Source organism: Mustela putorius, unplaced genomic scaffold (assembly GCF_011764305.1).
Source record: "Mustela putorius furo isolate JIRA1106 unplaced genomic scaffold, ASM1176430v1.1 tig00003863_pilon_pilon_pilon, whole genome shotgun sequence".
In the NCBI taxonomy this organism is placed as follows: Eukaryota; Metazoa; Chordata; class Mammalia; order Carnivora; family Mustelidae; genus Mustela; species Mustela putorius.
The window spans coordinates 9192966-9211092 of record NW_025422015.1 but is presented as its reverse complement, the minus strand read 5'-3'; the positions used below and the strand labels follow the sequence as shown (position 1 = coordinate 9211092).

At 35.8% G+C, this 18127-nt stretch overlaps 1 protein-coding gene and 1 pseudogene across 2 annotated transcripts in view; one reads left to right on the top strand and one right to left on the bottom strand.

Moving 5' to 3' along the window:
- The window catches only part of GRM1 (glutamate metabotropic receptor 1), a 409697-nt gene that overhangs the window by 226597 nt on the left and 164973 nt on the right, over window positions 1-18127 (top strand). The gene's annotated exons all lie outside the window — the stretch shown is intronic.
- Window positions 12576-12967, bottom strand: LOC106005804 (annotated as a pseudogene).

Sequence of the window (18127 nt, the reverse complement as noted above, 5' to 3'; positions counted from 1 at the left end):
TAAATTACAGAAACAGATTTGTGACTTATGTGAAAAAGATGAATTTTAATCAGGTAAAGACCACATCTAGGTATCAGAAAAGTAGCTAGTGCCAGGCATATAAATGTCAATAGGATATTTTCCCATCACTAACCCTCTGCGAAATACTTTCCTCTCCCTCCATGGACAAGCTTCCTCTTCTCCTTCAGCTCTCATGGTAGTACACATGATTGTAAATAAGCACCTACATTTACATGGTATAAGGTCAGTCTTCCAGTAAGGGTAAAAAAAGTATCTTTCTCAGCCCCAAGTCTAAATTCTTTGAGAGGCTCTTCGTTATGGCTTTTGATCACCTGCCTCTTTATATCTGGCAAGGGTCTTGGACCACCAGGCTCACTGTAGCCCAGTGATTGCATGGATGAGGGAAGCAGTTTTTAGGAAAGTGTAAATGAAACAATTCTAAGAGTAGGTGGCCCATTACTTTAGAAATATCAGTGTCAAAGCAGCTTAAGAGATACATATGTGTATATATTATATTATATTATTATATTATATATATTTTTGTCTACTAAATACGTTATATAATACTATGTACTGTATATAATAATCAATTATAACATAGAACATATATCATAAATAATAATATATAATGTGCATTACATATATAAATATGTATATATATATATATTTATATATGTATAATGAGATCAATGTACCTTTTAGAGAGTCATCCTGCTCTTAGTTGCTGTACAACGAAGAAAACAATCGTATGAGAGGTTTCTTCAAGAATCTTTTGTTGGGGGATGCCTGGGTGGCTCAGTTGGTTGAGCGGCTGCCTTCGGCTCAGGTCATGATCCCAGCGTCCTGGGATCGAGTCCCACATCGGGCTCCTTGCTTGGCGGGGAGCCTGCTTCTCCCTCTGCCTCTGCCTGCCACTCTGTCTGCCTGTGCTTGCTCTCGCTTCTCTCTCTATGTTGGAGTTGGGTCTTAGGAATTGGGCAGGAAATAGATCCTTTGTTCCGGTGAAGCACTAGGTCTCCAGACAGGAGCTGTTGCTTAATAAAGGCTTCCTTCTTTGCGTCCTGCCTCCCTCTCTCCCTTCCTTTTCTCCCCCTGCTTCTTATAGGGTAACTCATAGCTGTGTGGCTGCTTCCATTTCTAAAAGGCCCTGCTAGTGAAAGAACATAGGCCTCATGAATGAAAAAAGAGTTGTAAAGATATGAGGAAAGCTATATAAATTACTGCTAAGATAAGTAAATTGGATTGGTGATAAATATAGTAGAGGGAGGCATATAGAGGTTTCATTGTATTTATGTAAATTGTTTTAGATATTGAAGACTTTATATGCACGTTTGCTATACTACACAGGTATTTTGGTATCCCCAGAGTTTACTACATATTTTTGATATATTTAACATTATGTTGAGCTCTTGTATTGTTCTAGGCCCCGTTCTTAGCATTTTACTTACCATCCATTTAATTGACATAATAACTTGTTAGCCTCTTTTAACAGAGAGAAAACTGAGTCATAGAGGTGTTAAGTAACTTGACAAACATCACACATGTATTGTGAAGCTAGGACTGAGCCTACTTGGTTCCAGAGCTCACCTTAGTGTACAGTCCATATAAATTTTGCCTACCTTTTCTGTGCAGTTACAGTGGCATGACAAATTATATAGCTGATAAAGTTAAGGAACATATTACTGGAAATATTTTAGTGAGAACTATGACGTTACTATATAAAGGTGAGGAAAGGCATACCACAACTTCCTGTGCTTTTTTTGGCTCTAAGGTGACAGATGGGACTATTTTTAGGAAGATAAGTGTCTTAAAGAACTTTGGGGTTTCTAACATTTCATTTTTTAGTTCAGATGCAGTCATTTGATTAATGAAGTACTAGTGTGTTTCCTTAATTTTCAGCCTTAAAAATAAGATCACTGGAAGAATCTATGATAAGTTTAAGTAGCAAATATAGTAGGCATGTATCTCTTTCCAAATAGGACCATTTAAATGATCAGAATTGTCTACATTAAAACTGTAAACCTATGTTATGGCACTTCTGTCTTTTACCTCCCCACAAGAGGATATCTTAAATATCAACTCTACTTTTAATTGGCTGATGTCACTAAATCACCAGTAAAATAACTTCCAAATTAGTTTTCTAATTAGCTTGTCTAACCTCAGAGTCCTTTTATGTTTGTCCTTGCATTAATTTTATGTTCAGATGTGACTGACATGTTCACAAATGGACAGCCGTAGAGAAAGTAGATCATACACTATTCTTCTTTGAATTATCTGCGACCTAATATTCAAATAGTAGAAGTGAAGGACAGACTCACTGTATATATCTGGCAGGTGTTAGTTGGAAACTACCTTAGGCCAAAATCATCAGATGCTCTGTTTTCACAGTTGTTCATAAGCATCACATGAAAGTAAAGACACCTTATCTGTCTGATCTGGTCTCAGCATTTGATTGGGGTATTTGGATGAATCCAGGGCAGAATTTGTGCAGAGTGAACTTAGAAATCAACTCGGATCGCATCTTTTATCTACTTTGATCCCTTGCATGGCTTCCCATCTCATTCAAAGCTCATGCCCAATCCTCCATGACCTGGTCTCCTTTGGCTGTATCTTTTAACCCTGATGCCAGTCACTCTTTGTTGATTTCACCCAGCACAATCCTACCAGGCACCTTTGCATTTATAGTTCCCTCTGCTTGGAAAACTCCTCCTCAGACATTCCCAAGGCTCATACCATCTCCTGCTTTTTGTTCTAATTCAAATTTTGTTCTAATTCAAATGCAGCTCAGTAAAACTTTCCCTAACTACCCTCACAGAAGTGTCATCCCCTGTCACTGGTGCTTCTTTCTTTTCTTTCCTAAGAAGTTATATCTGCCTTTACTTTTGATATATTTTACTTGCTTTTCTTATTGATTTGCCTATGAATTTAGATATTTTTGTCTGTTTTACTCAGCTGGTATAACCTCAGAGTCTAGAATAGTGCCTCGGTAAAATAATGGTTGAATAAATAAATAAGAACAGACGATATATACAAAAAGTAGATATAAGAAAGGAGAGTGTGATTAACTCTCCAATGGTATTAGAAAATTTTGGGAAGACTTCCTGGAAGAGGTAACATCAAATCTGGGGTTTTAAGGATCAACAGGATTTTTCCAGGGGGACAGTTTGAAAGAGGGCATTTCATACAGTTAAAACAACATGATATAAAAACTACATATCATGTGTTTGGGAAACTCCAAGCTTTAAAATATTGATGAATATTGATGAATACTAATATGTATTAAAGTAAGGATAGTATAATTTATTCTTTAAATAATAGAAAGCCCATGAGGAGTTTCAAGCATGAATGATAAGAGAATCATGCTCTGCTCTGGTAGCAATGGAGAACATGGATTTGAGGAAATTGAAGTTTGACTTAAGACTAAAAGCTTTAACGATAATGTGTGTGGAGGGGTGATAACAAAAAGTCTTAACAGGAATAGATGATTGAGAGTGTGTGTGTGTGTGTGTGTGTGTGTGTGTGCATGTGTGTGTGTTTGGGGAGGAGTATTAGAGGAATGGAGGAGCTGAATTTATAATGTTGATGAATTATCCAGTCTATCTCTTATTTGTTGACACTGATACATTTCTTAGGATAATTTCTGAGTGTTCACCTTCATTTGATAGATCTTGAGAGTTCTAGAGCTCTGGTTTATTGCTAATGGGATTAATGGGATGCAACTAATATAATAGACCTTTCTTTCTTAAAATCAATGAAAATATCAGCAAAGCAGTCTAAGCTATATTTTTTCTCAACATGCATAATCTTAAAACTTTCTGTAAGATCTCAAGACTGTTGAATTTATTTTGAAGTTAATGGAAAACTTTGATTTTGATTCACTCAAATAAAACAAAAACTATTCTCTGACAAATCTTCTGCATAAAATTATTTTGCATATGAAATATATCAATGTTTGCTATTTTCAGCTCAGTGTGCATTATTTAATAGAAAGAGGATAAACCTTACATCACAGTGACCTGGTCTGAATATCATACCTGCAAGATGGCCTTTGGCAAAATTACCAGATCACCATGAATCTTACTTTTCTCATCAGTAAAATAAAAATAATACCTACATCATAGGATAGTTTTGAGGCTTAACTGAGCCAATATATAAGTGTAGTGTCCTTCAATTAGAATAATAAAAATTGATTCCAGCTAATGAGCGCAAAGGATTTATCAGAAGGAAGTCAGGACTTAAAATATTGATAAGAAGCTAGAGAATGGGCAGCAACGGGCAGAAACTACGGCAACAGGAACCACAGCAACCACCAACCTAAACAGGTCTGGATGCCACCACTAGAAAGGGTCTGTGCCAACTGTTTACAACTTTTCATCTTTGTATCACCTGCTCAATATTCTAAATCTCAGGAAGGAGTATTTTGTTGGCTGATTTGGCTTCTCTCAGCTTCCATACCAGGAGGCTGATCTAGGAATTTCTATCTCAAGACCTCGAAAGGAAATTTGGACGCTTGGAAAAGTAAAATGAATTCTTGCTAGCCAAAAACATGAACCTGATGACTTTGGAGCTGTTTTGACCATAATCCACAGCAAAAAAAATACATTTTATATCATGACTTGAGGTTCACAGATGGCTATGTATGTGTGTATTTCTATATAACCGAGACCAGAGTTTCTCTAAACTTTTTCTTAGCATATGTGTTGTACTCAGTTTCATTTTATTTTATTCTATTTCACTTTTTAAAAGCTTGCTTCACGGGCCATCTTGTTGATTTTCTGACTTATGAATGGGTTTCAATACACAGGCTGAAAGCATTTTATTACAATATAATATCAGCGAATGATAGGAACTCTGTAAATGTCAAGTTCTCTTGTACCACCTTTCCCCCTTCATGCTCCCTCCCACTTTCCCATGGAATAAAACTGCAGACAGTGGCTAATAACCAGACACTTGAAGTCTCTTTCATTTTACTGACCTAGAGATACAGTGTTAATCATATTTTCCTAAACAAAGGAGTTTATTTAAAAATTAGGATGTTTAAAAGAAACAGGTTATAAAGAGAAACAGTACCGAAGCAGTGGTAGAATGAAGAGAATAAGGTCTGATTTAAGCCTCAGCAAAACCAGGATTTCCTTTCTGAAATAGCATAGAATAATTATTTGTTCCACACATGGCATCTATTGCTGTTCTCTGGGATAAGACTTGGAAGATTAAGCACACCTTTTCTCAGTTTCCCTGTATCGAAAGAGGTGTTTGGCCTTTTTTCCGTACAAAAATGTATTTTTATCTAAAATATTGGGTTTGTTTTTTGAGTGAGTGGCTTGAATTAGAAAAATAATGGATTCACTTGTTTATTTCATGTGTGTGTGTGTGTGTGGGGGGGTCATTTAGCCCCCAAAGCATTAGGCTCATAATGGGTTTGTGCAGAAGGACTTGAATCGGTTTATATGCTTCAAACACAAGAAAAGTCATAGGTTTAAAATGTTATGAATTGCTTTTTGGTCACTATATATTGCTTAAACCATGTCAAAAAAACTTCCATCATGTATCCGCACTAGCGTGCCTCAGTTGGTTGTCACTTCTCAACAATCTTTTGGTTATTGTTTATTGTTTATTGATACCCTATCCCATTTCCAAGGAGAACTGTGGCAGTTCCCCCTAGATTCAAGCCATCAGCACTCAATCTACCCTTGTCAAATCCTGAGTGATTTCTCCAATTTGTGTTTGAGGTATACCTCATCGAAACTCCTCTGTTTTTCTGTCTTCAAAGAACTCTGTGTCTTTCCACCAGAGATGCCTCTGATCTTAAGATATATTGTTTCTCAGTCTCATTTCTTCTTTCCTCTTCTGTAACCTAAGCCCCTGTGTTTGTTTCCTCTCATGTACATCTTCAAATTGTCCTTCTCCACTGGAAGTGTCTTCTCTTCTTATAAACTTCTCAGATACCATAACACACATCTTTGCTCAACTTTCCAGTTCTCATAAGCTGTCATACTGTAACTCTCCTTTCCTTCAAATGCTACTTTCTTGAAAATGCATTCTTGTTACTTCCACTTCTTCATATATATTCTTTTCTGTGTCTCTAGCCAAGCTTTTACCTCACCAGTCTCCTGAAACTGTTCTGAGTCTTCATGATAAGACTGCAGGAGGTGTTTTTTTCAGTTGGTTTCCCTCACAAAGCTTTATTCTAGTTCCTTGACTCCTTCTCAGTTCTCTGTCCTGGAACTGTACCCTGAGGAGTAAGCATTCTCTAGAGCCCTTTCCTGACATCTCCTGGGATGGCAGTTGGGGAGAGGATTCTGGAACCATATGGCCTTAGGTTTGGGATCTGCCACTAGGAGCTGTGCCATCTTGCCCAATTTACTTGTCATTTTCAACTTTGTAAGATGGAAATAATAATAGCACCTATATCCAAGGGTTTCTTGAATATTAAATGAGACAATGTCAGTAAGGGACATTAGGGAGTTTTTGCAGGTAGTAAATGTCAGCATCATTTCCCCCCCAATAAAATGGAAACCCTTCTGTTGCGGATGGGGAACCCTTTGCCAACTTCCTATTAAGGAGAGGTCCTCCATGATAGCATACTAGACCTCTCTCTGGCCCTTTACTCTCTCTTACCCTGGTATGTTAGGAGAAAGGGCCCTGGCATTTAATTTAACCCCCTCCTCTTCTTTTCTCTCTGCTTTCCTCCTTTATACCCCAAACTTTGTGGGGCAGTTTGCAGTGGCTAAGTCTATCATATGCTGGGGTTCCATATTAGGAAGTCTGTTGCTGCAACATCCCTAAGCCATGACCTTCAATACTTTTTATACTTGTCTGCCCTCTCCTTTATCAATTTGTTGATCCAAAAGTTGGCTAGAGAAAAGAGTGCCAACTCATTAGGACCCCTCAAACCTCAACTTGTATTGTTTTCTTTTTGTCTGTTATATTTGATTTTAAATTCCAGTCCGTCCCTGCTGTTGTCCGTCCTATGTACTCCTGCCTATAATCTTCCTAATAAAAAGCTCTTATAGTGTCCTCTCTTTTACAACAAATACAATTGCTCCATTATTTATAAACTTGTGTGTGGATTTTCCTGAAAACATTCATGCTCCTCCACAGCATGGTCTGATTCTCCCACTGCTGCTTTTGTGTTACTTAGTGCTCCATATGAACTAGACTTTTTCCTGAACAGCACATAAATTTCTGCCACTGTGCCTTGACTTATGCTGTTTATTCAACTTAGAATAGTGTCTGATCTTTATTTTTTTAAAATTCTTTTTAAAAAATATTTTATTTATTTGTTATAGAGAACTAGAGAGAGAATGAACAAGCAGGGGGAGCAGTAGGCAGAGAGAGAAGCAGGTTCCTGGTGAGCAAGGAGCCCAATGCAGGGCTGTATCCCAGGACCCTGGGATAATGACCTGAGCTGAAGGCAGCTTCTTAACTGACTGAGCCACCCTGGCATCCTATTTTTTTTTTTTTTTATTCTGATAATATTCTGAGACTACCTCCAGGGTCATCTTTTCAGTAAAGACTTTCTTGACCCCCAGTCTGATATAATTTATTCCTTCTTTTGTATGTATTTTTCAATTCTTTGATGACACATTCTCCTAATTTTAAAATTTATAAATAGGCTATTTATTTTCCCTTGAACAGTAAGATCATACCCTATTTAAGGACAGGAGTTACAGCCTGTGTTTTTAAACTCCATAGTTTCTATTGAGCATTAAGCATGTAATCTTAATCTTAAAGATCCTGTAGTTAGTAAGCGCTCAATAAAAATTTTGTGCTTTAAATTGAGATTAATATATAATGCAGGATACCCATTGGACACATTTTCTACCTATTTTTTCCTCTGTTAAAAAAGAATTTTTTCCCCAAGAAGATAACTGTGATTTTAGCTGCAGTAATAAGCCATTTCTTTTTTTCTTTCTTTCTTTCTTTCTTTTTTTTTTTTTTTTTTTAAGATTCTGTTTATTTATTTGGCATACAGAGATCACAAGTAGACAGAGAGGCAGGCAGAGAGAGAGAGAGGAGGAAGCAGGCTCCCCGCTAAGCAGGAGCCTGATGTGGGGCTCGATCCTAGGACCCTGGGATCATGATTTGAGCTGAAGGCAGAGGCCTTAACCCACTGAGCCACCCACGCGCCCCAAAGCCATTTCTTAACTTAAGGGCACAGTGGATACAGTTGTCTGAGTAATTTTCTTGAAGTTTCCAGGCTGAAAAAGTTGATTAAGGTCTTAAAACCTGTAGTCGAATTAAAGGCAAAGGTAGCATTGGAATACTGGTTTGGCAGCAGGTAGTTATTATGGCAGCAGTGAGATTCATGCAAAGTTTTCATTGAAAGTGAGTCCGTAAGCACTCAAAGAATGCCCTCACTGCTTATTTTCTTTAATTCATTCCATAAAATATTTTTCATGGAATGATATGCACAAGGCATTGAGCTAGGCATACTAGGTATTCAAAACCTAATTTAGAAAGGCCATAATATAAAAGATGGACAGCCTGTTATACTTGAGAAAGTTTTTCATGGACCTTTGCTTTCTCCATCATAAATGTATTATTTCTGTTTTCTGTCATCGTTTCCTTCTTTCCCTTATTTCAGTTCCCTTCTTCCCTTTTGTTTTTAAGTCTTTTTTTTTTTTTTTAAAGATTTATTTATTTGAGAAAGAGACAGAGAGAATGGGGGAGGCACAGGGGAAGAGTCTTCGGGTAGAATCCTGTTGAGCAGGGAGCCCTACATAGGGCTCTGTCTCAACCCATGAAGTCATGACCTGAGCTGAAGCCAAAAGTTGGACACTTAATTGCCTGAGGCACCCAGGCGCTGCTATTTATAATTTTTTTTTTAAATATCCTGCACTCTTTTCTTCCTACATATATTTTTTTTTTTTTATTCTTGACTTATCTACCTGGGGATTTGTTCCACCAGATTGACTTCAGAGAGGTCACTGGAAGCAAAGAGCCTATAAGTAGACCTCACTGCATGCACAGCAGGAGTAAAATCCATGAGAGAAGACGTCATACCTCCCACAGTTGGTAATGTAGCCCAAAATCATGTTCTGCATTGAAATAGTAGATATAATTGCTGAATGAATAAATTAACAATAATTCTAATACACGAAGGAGGCCTCCATCACATCAGGATAAAAGTCTTCTTGCCCAGCCTGTACACTAAGAACTGATAAAGATTTTTCTGTTCACGCTCTAACCGTCTGCCCAGCAAAGTTTTGTTGTTCTCATTACCTGGCATGCTCATGATTAAAGGTTAGTGCTTCTAGAAAATTTCTTCCCTCCCATATTTTTTTCTTTGCTCACTCCTAATTAACTCATCCATCAGATCCTAGTTTAGTTTTCATACAACTCAAATCTAGGATGGGTGTCTGATCTTAGGTAACACTGCATTTTTCCAATCACCATGTTTATTAAACCATTTTGAAATTTTTAGTTGACTTAGAAATTAGTTGAATAGAAATAGTTGTCTGTTTCTCCATTTACTATTACTTTCATTTGAACAGAGACCTGTATACCTTGTTCATGGCTATATTTTCAATATCTAAACATTTTACTTGGCAACAGCCAGGGTAGAGCCACTAAGTGAAAACCATTAGCTGAAATATTTAAATGGGACCTTTGGCTTAACCTGGCTTGTCATCTGAACTCTTCTGAAGAACTGGTAGAATCCTGGTGCCTGACTAAATCAGCTGCACGAAATCTGGCTTGAGTAAGGGAGTCAGGAAGGATTGATTGGCAGGTGACACACTGTGTGATCATGGAATAAATGAAGGACATTGTCCAGGCATGAAGCTAGAATGAAAGGCCAGGGGACAATTTGATTAAAACATCCATCTGGAAGGCATGGCCAGGAGCAGGTCCAATGCAATGGGGACTGAAACTAGAGACACACTGACATTTAAAATGAGTAGGAAAGGAAGGTGGGCTGAAGAGCCTGAAGGCCTTGCAACATATGCAAAGAATTGTTTTATAGAGCTTCTGACCTAGAGTGAAGAAAGAAAGTGAACTGTTTAAGCATGTCAGTCCAATTTGGATAGATGTTGCTATCTTCAATTTCCCACAAAATGCCCTTTAACATGGTGAAAAAAAGAACATAATAATTTCCCAACTAAATTTGACTGTAGAACTATTGTCAGTCTTGGGCAAATTTAACATTTTGGACTGAAGTGAGAACTAGTTGGTAATTAATAGATACTTAATAACTTAGAATAGAACAAGCTCCAGTACTTTAAAGGAAAGTGGGGAGACATTTGCATTCTCTGCTTTTTGGTACAGAGGTCTTGGCCCTCTGTATCTTCAGCAAGTGTCTTTTTATATTTAAAAAGTATATGACTACTGTCATAGAACTTCTCCTCCATACCTGTTTGACAATTTACCACATCTTAAGAAGTATCAGAGCAGAAGTATTTGTCGTGGCACATGGCATCCCAATAGGTGTATTTCCAGCAAGTAAATGTTGCTCCTCGTCAGACCCTTTTTATGCTGCCCTATTTTCTTTCCTAATGTGTAATAGCACTATTTGAAATTATCTTATTCATGTAGGTAATTATTATCTGCTTCCAGCAGTAACATGTAAGCTCTAGCTTGTTCACCCCTGTATTCATTAGCACCTAGGACATTACCTAGCAGGGAGTAGGACTTTGTAAATATTTGTTAAATGATAAATTAAAGAAAATGGATGGAATTTGGAATACTTCTGACTTCAGTACAATTTGTGGAGCATACTCTATCTCTTCAAACAATCAGAGAACCAGAGAGAGATGATAAGAGAAAAGCTCTCTCTAACTCAATAGAATAATGCTTGAGAATCTGTGCATGCTGGTTCACATTCCAGCTGGATACTTGATGAGACATTCTTAGCAATCTATGGGACCAAGCCATACATCTTGTCCATTAGCAAAACTGAGCCTGGATAGAGCTCTTACTTTTGAAAATAGCATCTAATTAGAAAATAAGTTTAGAAAAATTCTTGACACACTTGATAGGATAAACAAGGCATGGTCTTCACGAAACAAGGACAGAGCGCCAAAAGATGAGAACATGAGGCAGACAGACACTGAATAAGGAAGGAATCAAAAAAAAAAAAAAAGAAAGAAAGAAATAGTAAAAGTAGATTAAAATCTCTGCTAAAGAATTAAATTGATACTGAGGATAATTAAATGATGATGCATATGCAGATGCTGAAGCTATGGATGTTTAACATGTACTGAGCACTGTATATTTCAGAACATGCCCTAAGCCGTATGCATATGCCATTGGCTCCCTATCTTCCTAATCATGGCCTCACACTAGTATCAACTGGAGAAAAAATTTTAAACATCAACACTTTATGCCACATCCATATTCTGATTTAATCGGTCTAGAGTGGGACTTAGGCAGTTCCACATCACTGCACAACTCCAGCAATCACTACCAACAGAGAATAGAATGTCTCATGAATTGTGCAATGTCATAGCCCTAAGCCTCGCCATCTTTATTATTATTACTACTACTATAAAATTTCACAAGTGATTCAAATAAAAAAGCCAGTATTGAAAACTATTGGCAAATGTGATTTCATTTAATCACATTTTGGGGGGATAGGCTTATGATTGTTTCCCAAAATACAGAGAGAAAAGAAATAAATAAAAGTAATGAGAAAGCATTCTATAGATATGGGAGAAAATAGGAAGGAAATGCAAACTAAGAATTACAGGCAGGCATTCTCATGAGAGAGGCCAAGGCTGTTAGAATACAAGTAATTATTTACAGCACAATTGAAAAATGTCTTCAGTTACAAAGGAAAGACTCATTGAAGGGCGTGCCATTCTTCAGATAAAATTAATAAGAAAAGAGACATCTAGACACATCCTTGTAACATTTATAAACTTCAAAAGTATAAAATATTCTTATGAATCACCTAGCCAGGATCAGAAAAGAAAATAGAAACAAACAAAAACTGACCACAAGAGTATAAACTTTGGGCTAGCTTCAGATTTTTATGATAGAAGAAAATTTTAAAGTGTTCACGGAATTTTGAGGAAAATGGTATGTTACCTATGACCAGCCAAGATGTTGCCCTTCACGTGAAAGCAAGAGATAAACATTTTCATTTAAGACATTAAAAACCTGCTGAAAAGTTTTAGAAATATATCCTCCATCTGACTAGATTTTATAGTCATTAAATTTTTATCTCACAGCATAAACCAAATACATTTTAGACAGATTAAAAAACCATATATGTGTTTGTCTGTATCTATTTATAATTTACATTGTATATATTATATCAACAGTATACTGAAAGATGATATAGATAAATATTTCAAGGTAATGGAATGAATCAAAAAGGAAAGTATTTAAAAATTGGTTCTTTATATATCTTTTGCCTATAGAAGTTATTATAGACCAAATTTGATTCTTTAATTTTTTTAGCACAATAACATTTAGTTACTAACCAAACAATTGTTTGTGTTAAAAGTAAGTGAACACAGTAAACAAAACAAAACAAAACAAAACAAAACCACTATGGAGAATTGCACGTTGAATTGAGCTTGCTCATCCTCACAGCTAATTCCTGTCCAAAATGATGATGGAATTTTTACTCAGCTTTTTTCAAAGACCCAAGTACAAGAGAAGATATTAATGACACATTCCACCAATAATTTTCTATCTTCCAATTTTTTTTCTTTCCCATCCCATTCCTGATGTTAAACCAATGTGCTCTTTGTGAAGTTGTAGACAGTCTAAGTTTTTCTGCCATCTGCTGTAATTTCTTCAAACTTCTCTCCCAGATTACATGAAAATTGTGTTGTTTTCGAAGTGTTCTCAGTTTTTATGATGAGGTTTTTCCCATCAGAAGAGATGATACAGTCTGGTTGTCCATCACACCTACTTTTCACAGAGCCATTCCCATTCCTACTTCCTTTATGTATTCATCAGGACCTTTGTTCTTCACTAAGCGCCATCTTCCTCCCTGCTGCTGAATGGTGGCCATGGTGGGCCAAATTTTAAAGAAAACAATAAACAAGGAATATATTCTCAACATACATAGTAGACTCTGTCTATATATACAGACATATATACACAAACATATATGTGTATGGGTATACACACACACACATACACACACTGTAATGTTGTAACAAATATGAAACAGATATTGGCAAATGACATTAAAAGGCAATTACCAAATAGAAATTATTTATTGAGTGAATGTGTAAGCAAAAATTTTATTTACTTTTTTTCATTTTGGTGAGATATAACTCAACATATATCATTGTATAAATTTAAGGCATACAACATGTTGATCTGATACACTGATATATTGTGAAATGATTACAACAGTATGGTTAGTTAACACTTCTGTCACCTCACATAATTACCAATTCTTTCTTTCAAGTATATAATATAATATTGTTAGGTATAATCACTGTGCTATACACTAGAGTTCCAAAACATATTCATCTTATAACTGGAAGTTTGTCCCCTTTAACCAACATTTTCCCATTTCCCCACACCCAAACCCGTGGGAACTACTCTTCTACTTTCTGTTTCTATGAGTTGTGTGTTATGTGTGTGTGTGTTTTAACGATTCCACATATAAGTGAGATCATACAGTATTTATCTTCCTCTGTCTGGCTTATTTTACTTAGCATAATGCCCTCAAGGTCCATCCATGCTTTTGCAAATATATGTCCTTTTTTATGGCTGAATAATATTTGTATATATATATATATATGTGTGTAGGTGTGTGTATCTTTATCTATATCTGTATCTATCTATCTATCTATTTATATCACATCTTCCTTATTCATCCATGGTCAGGTATTTGGGTTGTTTATACGTATTGGCTATTGTGAATAATGCTGCAGTGAACATGAGAGCACAGATATCTCTTTGAGGTACTGATTTCCTTTCCTTTGAATGTATACATAGAACTAAGATTGCTGATTCATATGGTAGCTCTACCTTCAGTTTTTCTACCTTCACCTTTCTACCTTTCCACCTTCAGATTTTACAAAGTAGCTGCACCAATTTACATTCCACAAACAGTGTACAAGAGTTCCCTTTCCTTCACACTCACTGATACTTTTGTTTCTTGTCTTTCCAAAGCAGTCATTCTAACAAGTGTAAGGTGATCTCCATTGTGGGCTTGATTTGCATTTTCCTGATGATTAGTGATATTGCATATTTTCATGTAATCATTTGCCATTTGTATGTCTTTGGAAAAATGAACTATTTGGCTTCACTGCCCATTGTTTAATAAGACTGTTTTTTTGCTCTTGAGCTATATGTGTTTCTTATAGATTTTGGATATTAACCCCTTATCACATAATTTCCAAATATTTTTTCTTATTTCATTTGTTGCCTTTTCACTTGGTGATGGTTTCTTTTGCTGTACAGAAGCCTTTAGTTTGACATCATTCTACAGTGTGCTAATAAAGAGCAATTTAGAAAGACTCCAAATTAGATCCTTATCTTACCATGCACAGAAGCATACATTTATTTATTGCTTTAACACAGTATTTTCTATGTCTGTCTGTATGAGAGCACCATAACCTTTTGCATCTTGATTTCTTTTGTATTGCAATGACTAAAATTTCTACATGATTTTAGGGATAAAAATAACAAAATGGCTAGGCTATTTTAATCTATTTTCACAAAAAACAAGTACACAGTTGTAGAAATATCAAGTCTTTCATTTATACCTGTATCTTTAATTTTCTCATAAGAAAAAAAAAAAGTAGGCTAATGCATGAGTTCTTAGCCTTTTGCTGTAATGCCATTACAAATCAATTTGAAAGAATGTGTGCAATTCTTATACTGCAGGGAATATTTGGCAATTACATTACTTCAGGATTCTGTTTTTTTATAGAATGTGTACTCACTAAAGAGATAAGTAATGTTAAATAAATTAGCATCTTAATGAAAACTGTATATTAATATTGTTCCTGTTCGTAAGTAGTGATTTAATTCTAGTAAATCACAGAATTCAATTTTTGCTAAATAAATATCATTGTCTTGAAAAGTATAATGCTACAACTAAGCATTTGCTGTACTCCCTGATATTTAGAGATGGCCATTATTAAAAGAGGAAATGTATTCATTTTAAAGACTAGATGGCTTGGAAATTTTACTTACTGATGGGGCAAATTAGATAGGCATATTCAATACTCTCAATTCATTAGGTAATCCAGTTTTGGAATGCGATACTTTTATATTGTATCACTCAAGTAATAGAATTTTAGCAACAGTTCTATCATAATTTTGATTTCATTAAAAGATGCAGCCTAGCCACGAAGAATAAGAGTAAGATTCTTACCACACAGTATAATGGTTAGAGGATAGTTTTTAAATAGCATTTTTAATCCAAAGGAATTTAACTTTAAATGAAATTAAGACCTCAGTGTGATTTTAAAAAATAATGTATATTAGAGTTAACTTTAAAAATACCATATATGTTAGTAAATATGAAATTCCAGCTGAAGTGAGCAAATATTTAAGAAATTTCCAAGTTTTACTTTTATTTTTATTTATTTATGTTTATGTATTTATTTTATTTAATGTTTTATTTTGAACTATAGTTTCTGTTGGGTATTAGATTCAGTGAATAATGGTTATATAAATCACTTTTTGTCATGGAGTATAAGGCTTGTGTGCGTGTGTGTATGTGTGTGTACTTTTCATGCTTAACATGGTTTATGAGGTGATTCAAACTGTAGTTTCCAAAGTCTCTCAAGACTTACTTTCCTGTTCATTTTTTCCTACTCTTGAGTTCTCAGAAACATCTTTGGTCTTGATTAGTGCCTTGAAATTTTGACCACTGCCTGCTCTTTTGCCTTCTTAACTCAGAATGCAGAAGATACAGTGTACTATGATACATGCAAAATCATGTATGAACAGTATTTGTTGAGTGCTTATTATATATAAAATTCTGTGCCATTTTTTACCTGTTATCTAAGACTATTGGCAAGTCATATCACAGATGAGCAAGCTGAAACTCAGATGTTAAGTCACTTTCAAAGATGCTGTAAATATAAAAGATTAGTGATCGATTTGGGGTTTGTTCTTAGATGTGTCTGAATTCAAAATCTATAACAGGTTGAGAAGATAAATTGAGTATGCATATCAGTTTTTTCATCTGATCAGATGCTCCATGTCTGTTAAAAGGCCCTATACAACTTTCTCAAAAATATGTTAGTTGTCCTTTAGTATCCTTGTTTTATGGTCTGGAATCACTAAGCTGAGGTATACTGGAATCAAATTAATCAAGACTCACTGGACTTTTAATGCTACTGGTCAATGGCAGCATCTTATCAATGAACTTGAAGAGTCTGTACCAGGAGCTAGGGATCTGCTTTTTCTTGCTGGCTGCCAGTAGACTTGTTAGCTCAGGCTGCATATCTTCAAATTCCCTCAGAGACTTTTTCAGTTGAAGGTGCACTGAACCTAGCTGAGTCAGAATATTCTAGAGACCATCTCCAAGTTCAATGATTTGCTAGGAGTACTCACAGCACTCAGTATGTAGAGGCCCTCATGGCTATAATTTTTTTTACAGTGAAAAGATACAGAGCAAATCAGCAAAGGGGAAAAACACATGAGGCAAAGTTGGGAGAAGCCAGGCAAATGTTAAAATGCCTTTTTAAAGAATTATTTAAATATTTCAAATATATAGATAGTACAGGGAATAATGTAACAAGTAGTCATGTAACCACCAGTCATATTTAACAAATGTTAATATATTGTCGTTTTGCTTCCAGTTGTTTTAAAGCTACAGATATATTTGAAGCCTATTTCCCTTACTAATTGCTAGTTCAGTTGCTATTTCCCCAGAGCTGGATCATTATGTAGCTCACCTCCTAGGGCACTATTTTTGTAAAATATAGTGCAAATGGTTGCATGGAGAGGAGCAATGCTGCTGTTCTGCCCTTGAATTAGTCTATATCTGAGAGTTGGTAAGGGATTTCCTGACAATGCTCTTGTACTTTTATTACATGTGTATGGACCCACAAATAATTTGTAGTATTATTTTTGAATTTTCAAAGATAAACATAAATACTAGCGGGCTCTTTGTAGCTAAATCTAAGGAAACATTTTCAGTGTTCATCTTGTTTGACCTCTCCATAGCATTTGGACTACTTGTCCTTCTTTAAACTCTTTCTTGAGCACATTAGTACCCTGATTCTCCTCCCTCTTGGCACTCAGTTAATAAAGTCTCCTTCCTTGACTCTTTTCAAATATTTTGTGTCTTTTTTTTGTTAAACCCAATCTTATGGGGATTTTATTCATACCCATATATTCTTGTAGTACCTCACATAGATGGTGATTACTGCCTCATTTGGGTCTTCATTCCTGGCTTTATGCCTTCATTAATATCCTTATAAGACTGATTACTGGGGCACCTGGCTAGCTTAGCTGGTTAAGCCTCTGCCTGCGGCTCAGGTCATGACCTCAGGGTCCTGGGATCAAGCCCCACATCAGGCTCTCTGCTCAGCAGGGAGCCTGCTTCCCCCCACCCCCCAGCCTACTTGTGATCTCTCTTTCTGTCAAATAAATAAATAAAATCTTTAAAAAAAAAAAAAAAGGACTGATCAGGTCTATATCATATATTCCATGCTTTATTTTAAGCCATAGATTAGGTACAGATGAGTAATAAAATAAACCTATAAATCTGAAATTTACTTTTATTTTGGTGCTATATTTTTCTAATAGACAAGATGTTTTTTAGTTTGCAAGGTTATAAATTTATTATTCCTCTTGAATGCACTTCTTTTTTTTAGTCCCAGCAAATGGCATTAATCATTCAATCAGAACGGACTAGCCACCATTATTGACTTTTTTTTTTACGTCGCTACCAACACCTAATCACCAGGTTCCACTGGAACTCCTTTCATGCCTCTGCAGTCATTTATTTGTTTCCAACCATATCCCCACTGACCTAGTAAAGAACCTTATCAGTTCTCATCTGTATTGATCTTTCTTTGTAACTTGTTTTCCTTATGCTAATCTCACAACATAATAACCTCTTCCAACAATTCATTCTTCTTCTGCTTCTAGAGGGATCTTATTAAAACACAACTCTGCTCATGCCTGACCCATTCTTACAATTCACACCTTCTTTGACCACTTTCACTAACCACTATGCTTTCCAGTC